The sequence below is a fragment of the Crocuta crocuta genome, unplaced genomic scaffold (assembly GCF_008692635.1).
Source record: "Crocuta crocuta isolate KB4526 unplaced genomic scaffold, BGI_CrCroc_1.0 scaffold556, whole genome shotgun sequence".
Lineage (NCBI taxonomy): Eukaryota > Metazoa > Chordata > Mammalia > Carnivora > Hyaenidae > Crocuta > Crocuta crocuta.
In genome coordinates, this window is record NW_027527436.1 from 6,989,650 (window position 1) to 6,998,060 (window position 8,411).

General features: G+C 40.5%; 2 non-coding genes across 2 annotated transcripts; both read left to right on the top strand.

Moving 5' to 3' along the window:
- Positions 1–1,369: 1,369 nt before the first annotated feature.
- On the top strand, positions 1,370–1,454 carry TRNAQ-UUG (transfer RNA glutamine (anticodon UUG)). The gene has a single exon. It is a non-coding gene; the product is annotated as a tRNA-Gln (tRNA).
- Positions 1,455–7,564: 6,110 nt separating this feature from the next.
- On the top strand, positions 7,565–7,649 carry TRNAQ-UUG (transfer RNA glutamine (anticodon UUG)). The gene has a single exon. It is a non-coding gene; the product is annotated as a tRNA-Gln (tRNA).
- Positions 7,650–8,411: the final 762 nt, after the last annotated feature.

Below are 8,411 nucleotides of genomic sequence, written 5' to 3' on the forward strand. Positions count from 1 at the left end.
AAAGGAGGGAGATTTTGTTTTCCTGACTGGGAACATAGAAAGGTTCCTGGCAGGGGTGTTGGGGGGGCAGGTAGAGGTGGGATGGAGGGCTTTTGAACTGAAGCCTGAAATGTAATACAGAGTCAGAAAGTTGTTAGCAGGATAAAGAAGATGTGATATATAAATATATATATATATGTATATATATACACATATGTATAATGGAATATTACTTAAACATCAAAAAGAATGCTATCTTGCCATTTGCAATGATGTGGGTGGAGCTGGAGACTATTATACTAAGTGAAATAAGTCAGAGAAAGAAAAAAACCATATAATTTCATTCACATGTGGAATTTAAGAAACAAAACAGGTGAACATAAGGAAAGGAAGAAAAAAAAAGAGAAGGAAACAAACTTTTAGAGACTCTTAACTATAGGGAACAAACTGAGGGTTCCTGGAGGGGTGTAGGTGGGGGGATGAGCTAAATGGGTGAGGGACATTAAGGAGGGCACTTGTAATCATGAACACTGGGTGTCATATGTAAGTGATGAGTTGCTAAATTCTACTGAAACCGATATTACACTATATATTAACTGACTAGAATTTGAACAAAAGCTTGAAGCAAACAAAAAAACACCAAAAATAAGAAAATTGTTAGCAGAGAGGCTTATGGAATGAAGAAGAATGGAGAGGGACAGACTGGGACTCTTTGGTCATTAGGAGTATTTATTAAAAAAAAAAAACTGGTGGTAGCTCTGATAAGTTAAACCAAGGTAAGAATTCTAATTATTTGTCTATTTATAATATGAACAGAGATTAAAAGTCCCCTGTCCCTGTCTACCACCACTTGATATGTTAGTGTGGAGAGTAGATCATTTGTACTTTGTTTTAAAAAGTACAAATTGTTTTAAAATTTACAAATACACAGGATAGAAAAGAAAGACAAACTTGTATAAAATAACCCATTATTCTACGGATAAAGTAGCTGAGTCACCAAGAGGCAAAGTGGCTCATTAAAAAGCCACCAAGCCAGTTAGCAACAGGGATGGACCTAGAACTTTCGGCTCTCAGTTCCAAGTTCAGAAGTCTCCCAAGGACATTACCCTCCAGTAGAAGGTAGAGAATACTTGGTAATTATATTTTTATTACCATTTTTCTGCTTTCCAAATAAGGAAACTGAAAAGCATCTGCAGGATCAACACACACCTGTATCTCCTCAGGGCTCAGCCAAAATTGAGAAGGGAATTAAAATGTTTAGGTTTCAACCTATGTGGTTCATCTTTGCAAAAAAGGTCTCACTCAATCATGGTTGAATGAGAATGTATTCTGTAGAGGTAGGAAAATAAATCTAGTTCTGTTTTTAAGTTAAAAAAAATTTTTGGGGGGCGCCTGGGTGGCTCAGTTGGTTGGGCGCCTGACTTTGGCTCAGGTCATGATCTCAGGGTTCGTGGGTTCGAGCCCCGCGTCGGGCTCTGTGCTGACAGCTCAGAGCCAGAGTCTGCTTCGGATTCTGTGTCTCCCTCTCTCTCTGCCCCTCCCCCACTTGGACTCTCTCTCTCAAAAAGGAATAAATGTTAAAAAATTTAAAAAAAATTTTTTTGACATTTATTTATTTTTGAGAGAGAAGGAGACACAGAATTGATAACAGGCCAGCAGCACAGAGCTCAACTTGGGGCTCGAACCCATGAACTGTGAGACCATGACCTGAGCTGAGGTCAGATACTTACCGACTGAGCCACCCAGGTGCCCCTGTATTTCTGTTTTTAAGTTTTAATACACAGGGATATCCTAAGAAAAAGAAGATGATACAAGTTTTATTGGTTGATAAGTTTTTGCTCTCTGTTAACTGGTCTCAATTTACAGAATCTTTGTTTTCACTCTTCCAAGAGACGAGGAGACCTAGCCTTGCTTAAGGACTGATTTCTGATTGGATAAGTTCAGGCATGTGCCTACCTTCCTGGAGAGGGTGGACACCCTCAGCTGTGAACCCCCTGGGGTTCATAGCTGATTCATCTCTGTATCATCCCCAACAACTAGTAGTGTGTCCTATGGTGGTATTCCCTGAAAGTTCTTAAGTGGATCACTGTCTTCCTAGACAATTTTATTCTGAGCTACAAATGCTCAATTTTTTCACAGCTTGCCTTATGAAAATGACAGCAATGAAATCCCAACCAAAGTGTTGCTATGGTATGTGATGTGATTTCCTGAAACAAGCCTTGTGGTGGATGAGTCCCCCAGCTGGGTTTAGGGCCCCGCGGCAATACAGATTAGATAGTATTCCTTTTTTTAGAACTGGTTTAATCAAGTAAAACTTCCCCTTTCCTAGTCAGGGACTATACAAGTCAGAGCTTCGGCTTTCTAATTTATCAGCCAGTAAATTACAACAGCAAAGGTCTTGTGTAGGCCAGGGATTTTCCACACAGGGAGAGAGGGGGCTCCTGGGGGGCCCAGCAGAGCGGATTAGATATGTGACTCACAGTTTGGGTAGCGTTACATGTGAATATGAAAAGGTCAAGCAGGGAAAAACCATTTTCCATGAAAATAAATAAAACATTTAAAGCTCTCTTTCGTGACACTGGAATTTTGAACTCTGCTAATAAATTGTTAATCAGAATGCCTATTAATTTATAGAAGAAATAAGGGATCACTTAAAATATGAGCAGTAAGGCCAATTTGAAAAGCCCAGACAATTATTAAATAAAGCAGAAGCAGCTAAAGAGATCTAATTTTCATAGAACTCACAGATTTTCATACAAGGAAGTGTCATTTCTTTCTGGAGTCTAATATTCCCTATCGTTTATGTTAGCAGAAACCAATAATTATTGAGTTTCTAGCCATACTTCTATTCTGAACCTGAAATAGTAGTTTGTGTAATTATTGTTAATTACATTATAGTTGAGTACATGAAATCATCACCCAACTTGACTCCCAGGTGTGAATTAGAAGTATTAAATTCAAGCATATTTGAAAATGTTACGAATTTGTGCAAGAACATATAAATAAGATCCCATAATTAGAATTCCTACTTGAAAGAGATGACTAGATGATCTCTGAGGACCCTTCCAGTTCACTGAATCTAATGACTTTTAAAAGCCTTGGGAATACAAACACATAGAAGTACAATTCACATACTTCCTCATGGCTTTTTGCTCTTTCCAACTGGCATTTTGCATCCGTGTTCCACTTGTACAAAGGTCATTATCTCCTCTACTTTGCTTCCTCCCACTGAATGGCGACCTCTTATTGATGCGTTCTAAGCCTTCCAGTGAGTCTGGTGAGATTCTGCACACAGTGGGCAGAAGAGAGGGTTCCTGGAGCAAAGAAATGGAGTCTCTGTTCTGGACCAGAAAATGTAAAAAGGCCAAATGGACTGACCTTTATCCACAAAGTCTGGAATGCTTCTCTAACAGGTCTCCAATCTGACCTCTGACCATGGACCCACATGAGAGAATGAAACAGAACAGGTGTACAGAATGGATGAAAGAATAAAAGAGCTAAAGGTTGTTCTCAGCTTGGAATTAAAGGGAGGTGGCTCTGCACCCTTTTGAAGGAGTAGGGATTTGAATTGCTTTTTGTTTATTAAGTGAAGCCCAAGTAAGTTCTGAACCACAAGAAAGGATGAGGGCAGACAGGATGGAAACAATGGCCAAGTCAATGGGAAGAATCCAGCCAGTCGGTGTCGCTTCTGCTTTTGTCTTATTTCTTTCCCTTGATTAGGGGAAAGAGATGGTGGAGCTTTTGGGCAGATTTCACAGTGATCTCTTAATTTGAATCACAGAATGTTAGTACAGGAAGGCCATGGGGCTGAGGAAGCTGAGAGCAGAGGGAAGTTATCAGCAAGTTGGAACAAGATCTTGATGGTTGCAGTTCTCCAGTCCAATGTCCCGTTTGCCACATTGCACTAAGGATGCTTTGCTTGACCTTAATCTTTATCCTGTTCCCATTCAATCTCGAATTCTCATTGTTTTCTATCCTAACCCAGAGACTGTTTGAATGCTCACTGAGGTCTTTGGTTGTTTTGTATTATTTTGTCCTGCTCTAGCTCTTCTGGGAGATAAGCTCATTCAATTTATCTGCGATTTCGATCATGAACAACCATCTCTCTTAGATTAGACATGTCTCATCAGAGGTCACTACATCCTCCATTTTCCTCCAGTGAAAATAAGTGCTCTGAAAGGTGACCCAGCCATGGTGGGGAAGAGTCAAGGGGCCTCCCATGACTGTGATATATGATGATATTTCTGAAGAAAGTCAAAAGCATTTGGAGACTAAGTTTTGATGAATTGCAGGAAATGGAGGGTTTGCAACCATTCCAGAATTCCCAGGGACTGATTGTCATCGGGTGACGATAAGAATTTTAACTAGCATGCTATGGAACCGAGACCCAGGCCAGGACCCAGGCATAAGTATTCTGGTTGCGTCTCCTGTTAGGCAGCATTTACCCCTGGGAGAAGTGCTTAAAGTTGTTTTTTACTTACCTGAGACTATTTCTACTTGTCTGCTGAGGCCAAAAGTTAGTAGAAGGGGGGTGGGGGGAAGCCCACTGCAAAATACTCTATGAAGATGGAAAATATCCCTGCGGCCCTTAATTCCTGCTCTAAGGGGACACTTTCTTCTAGGAAACCAATCTGCCTTGTAGAATCCTTAACTTGGGCACAATGTTATCTAAGAAAGGACCTACATTTCTCTGTGTATCGATGGGTGTCCACCTTCTAATAGCCAGTGCTGGACCCACACACAGCAAGGACATCACTGAGCATTCTGACCACCTTTTTAGATCTTGGTGGGACACCAAGAAGTATCAAAATGATATTTACACAAGAACAACAACACAACTGAGCTGATTGAGAACATTATCCCACTACAGATTGTGATAACTCGGTTTCATAAGGACAGTTGAGGGTAAAGTTAATAACTAAAAGGAATAATAATGAACAAAACCTTGTGAAGGAGGCTGGTGTTCAAGGGCTTCTCCTTCTTTTGACCCTTTGAATAATCCAATCCCTGCACCTCTCATTATATCATCTGGAGGATGATCTCTGCCATCTTCTTTGTAAGTTTTCTTCTTTACTTGCCTTTCTGTCAATCATGGTCTTGGGCACACAGCACAAACTCCATGTGCATGTTTTAAATTGATTTCTTTCCTTCAGCTGGTAAAACCAAAGATAGAACTTTGTAGGACAAAACTAGGCCTTTCCCTTGCAACACAGTCATTCAATTATTCAAAGCATGAGATATTTTTATAAAAGCCTGTAGTGTTTTAATAAGGCCAGCTATTTAGGAAGTGGTGACAATGTGCAATCTGCAGAAAGGGGAAGCCTCCGAGGTACTGTGGTAATAATGCAGTTACTTAAAGAACATTTAAACTACAAATATCTCTGTGGTTTTTTATTTGGTTCCACACTACAGTCACTCTGAGAAATTTCTCAAACCTTGGCTAATCACTTTAAAATGTAAGGCTTAGCAAATGAATATACTTCCCCAAATGCTCTGGTCCTTTCTACTCCACCCCAGTGCCCCTTTTTGGTATTTGATAAGGGTAAGTAATTCGATGTCAAGAAGAGCAACTAAGGGAAATCAAGAGAATTTTAGCAAACAGATGGGGGAAAAGCAGCTGTGACTGGGAAGTTTCAAATAAAGCTTCAGCCATTGATACAGAAAATAAGTAACATGTAATTAAAATACAGGGGAGTCACTTATTTTGAAGGCCAAGCATGTGTTCCATTGAAGTAGTGGGAGGTGCTTGGTTATCATTGAGTGGGGAGAAAGCACTTAACTGGGGAGACTCAACCCTAGTGTTCCAGCGTGTACTGAGTCATGTTGAAGGAAGCAGCTGGAAGTGTGTGTGTTGTGTGTGTGTGTGTGTGTGTGTGTTTATATGTTGCGTTTGTGTGCTTTAACCTGATTTGGAATGATGCCCACACTTCTCAGAAGCTCTTTATTTGGATGGTCACTGACATAAAGTGGAAATTTTTGTACAACCCACTGGTGGCGTGGTAAGAATATATGGATTTTGCCGACTCCCCCAGGGAGCTGGAGTTAGGTCCATGGATTAGGAGAGATGTTGATATGCACTACAAGAACAGCATAATTATGACCGTCTGAACTCTGCAGTTGGCCTGCAAAAAGAGGGGAACCAATGGTTTGCCAGGTCTCATTCTGCTGGCAAAGGACAGCAGAAGGCTGTTATGTAGCCATTTCGTGGGTATTAATCTTGTTTGATCAACTAGATTATGAATTGCTGGAAGGTAGGGACATGCTTTATGCATAACAGTTATGATACTTCTTTAAAAAATCTTTCTCTGCACCTGGCACAGTATATAAAAGGTACGTATGGCATATTTAATGAATTGAAGAAAAACGTCTTTAGATTGGAGGCTCTGAGGTCATAACCTCACTTCCCAGAGGGTCCAAGCTAGCATGCACTCACTATGTCCCCACACCTTGTGCCCACAGTACTGTCTTCTCAGATGTACCCCAGAGTAAATCTCCCATCACGCAGTGTGGGAGCTTTGCACTCACATGTCTAGTTTAGCAGGCCAGTGTAAATCAGACCATCAAAACCAGAATCTTGAACACAATCCAGAACCCTGAGCTGGATGGACTATGGTGCTACTTACACTGACATGTTGATGTGTGCAGAGCGAATACATTTCTATGTAATTCGTTTTGATAATAATCATATTTGACATATTTTAAGTACCTACTGTATGCAATGGTCCAAAGCATATGTTCAGATACAATTATCACTTTTTCTCCCAAAACATTTTATGGTAGGTATTGGTGTTCCTATTTTACAAGTGAAGAAATTAAGTCTCAGAAGGACTAAGTCAGTAATCAAAGGACTCATAACTAGGAAGTAGCAGAATAGGGATGTGAACTTGGTCTCTTTGGCTCCAAGGCCAAACACACTCTTTGGCTCCTGCCCCTAAACACACTGCTGTTCTAAAAGTAAGCAACTAATAATAAAACATTCAGTTCATCACAGATATACAAGTATATATAAAGTGTATAAAGTATATATAAAGTGTATACATACATACACACATACATACATACATACATACATACACACGCACATACTTATAAATACACATTGCTTAAAAAGATGAAGTTTTATTTTTTATTATTACGTTTTTAAATGTTTTTTATTTATTTCTGAGAGAGGGAGAGAGGCAGCGTGAGCAGGGGAGGGTCAGAGAGANCTCATTAAAAAGCCACCAAGCCAGTTAGCAACAGGGATGGACCTAGAACTTTCGGCTCTCAGTTCCAAGTTCAGAAGTCTCCCAAGGACATTACCCTCCAGTAGAAGGTAGAGAATACTTGGTAATTATATTTTTATTACCATTTTTCTGCTTTCCAAATAAGGAAACTGAAAAGCATCTGCAGGATCAACACACACCTGTATCTCCTCAGGGCTCAGCCAAAATTGAGAAGGGAATTAAAATGTTTAGGTTTCAACCTATGTGGTTCATCTTTGCAAAAAAGGTCTCACTCAATCATGGTTGAATGAGAATGTATTCTGTAGAGGTAGGAAAATAAATCTAGTTCTGTTTTTAAGTTAAAAAAATTTTTTGGGGGCGCCTGGGTGGCTCAGTTGGTTGGGCGCCTGACTTTGGCTCAGGTCATGATCTCAGGGTTCGTGGGTTCGAGCCCCGCGTCGGGCTCTGTGCTGACAGCTCAGAGCCAGAGTCTGCTTCGGATTCTGTGTCTCCCTCTCTCTCTGCCCCTCCCCCACTTGGACTCTCTCTCTCAAAAAGGAATAAATGTTAAAAAATTTTTTTAACATTTATTCCTTTTTGAGAGAGAAGGAGACACAGAATTGATAACAGGCCAGCAGCACAGAGCTCAACTTGGGGCTCGAACCCATGAACTGTGAGACCATGACCTGAGCTGAGGTCAGATACTTACCGACTGAGCCACCCAGGTGCCCCTGTATTTCTGTTTTTAAGTTTTAATACACAGGGATATCCTAAGAAAAAGAAGATGATACAAGTTTTATTGGTTGATAAGTTTTTGCTCTCTGTTAACTGGTCTCAATTTACAGAATCTTTGTTTTCACTCTTCCAAGAGACGAGGAGACCTAGCCTTGCTTAAGGACTGATTTCTGATTGGATAAGTTCAGGCATGTGCCTACCTTCCTGGAGAGGGTGGACACCCTCAGCTGTGAACCCCCTGGGGTTCATAGCTGATTCATCTCTGTATCATCCCCAACAACTAGTAGTGTGTCCTATGGTGGTATTCCCTGAAAGTTCTTAAGTGGATCACTGTCTTCCTAGACAATTTTATTCTGAGCTACAAATGCTCAATTTTTTCACAGCTTGCCTTATGAAAATGACAGCAATGAAATCCCAACCAAAGTGTTGCTATGGTATGTGATGTGATTTCCTGAAACAAGCCTTGTGGTGGATGAGTCCCCCAGCTGGGTT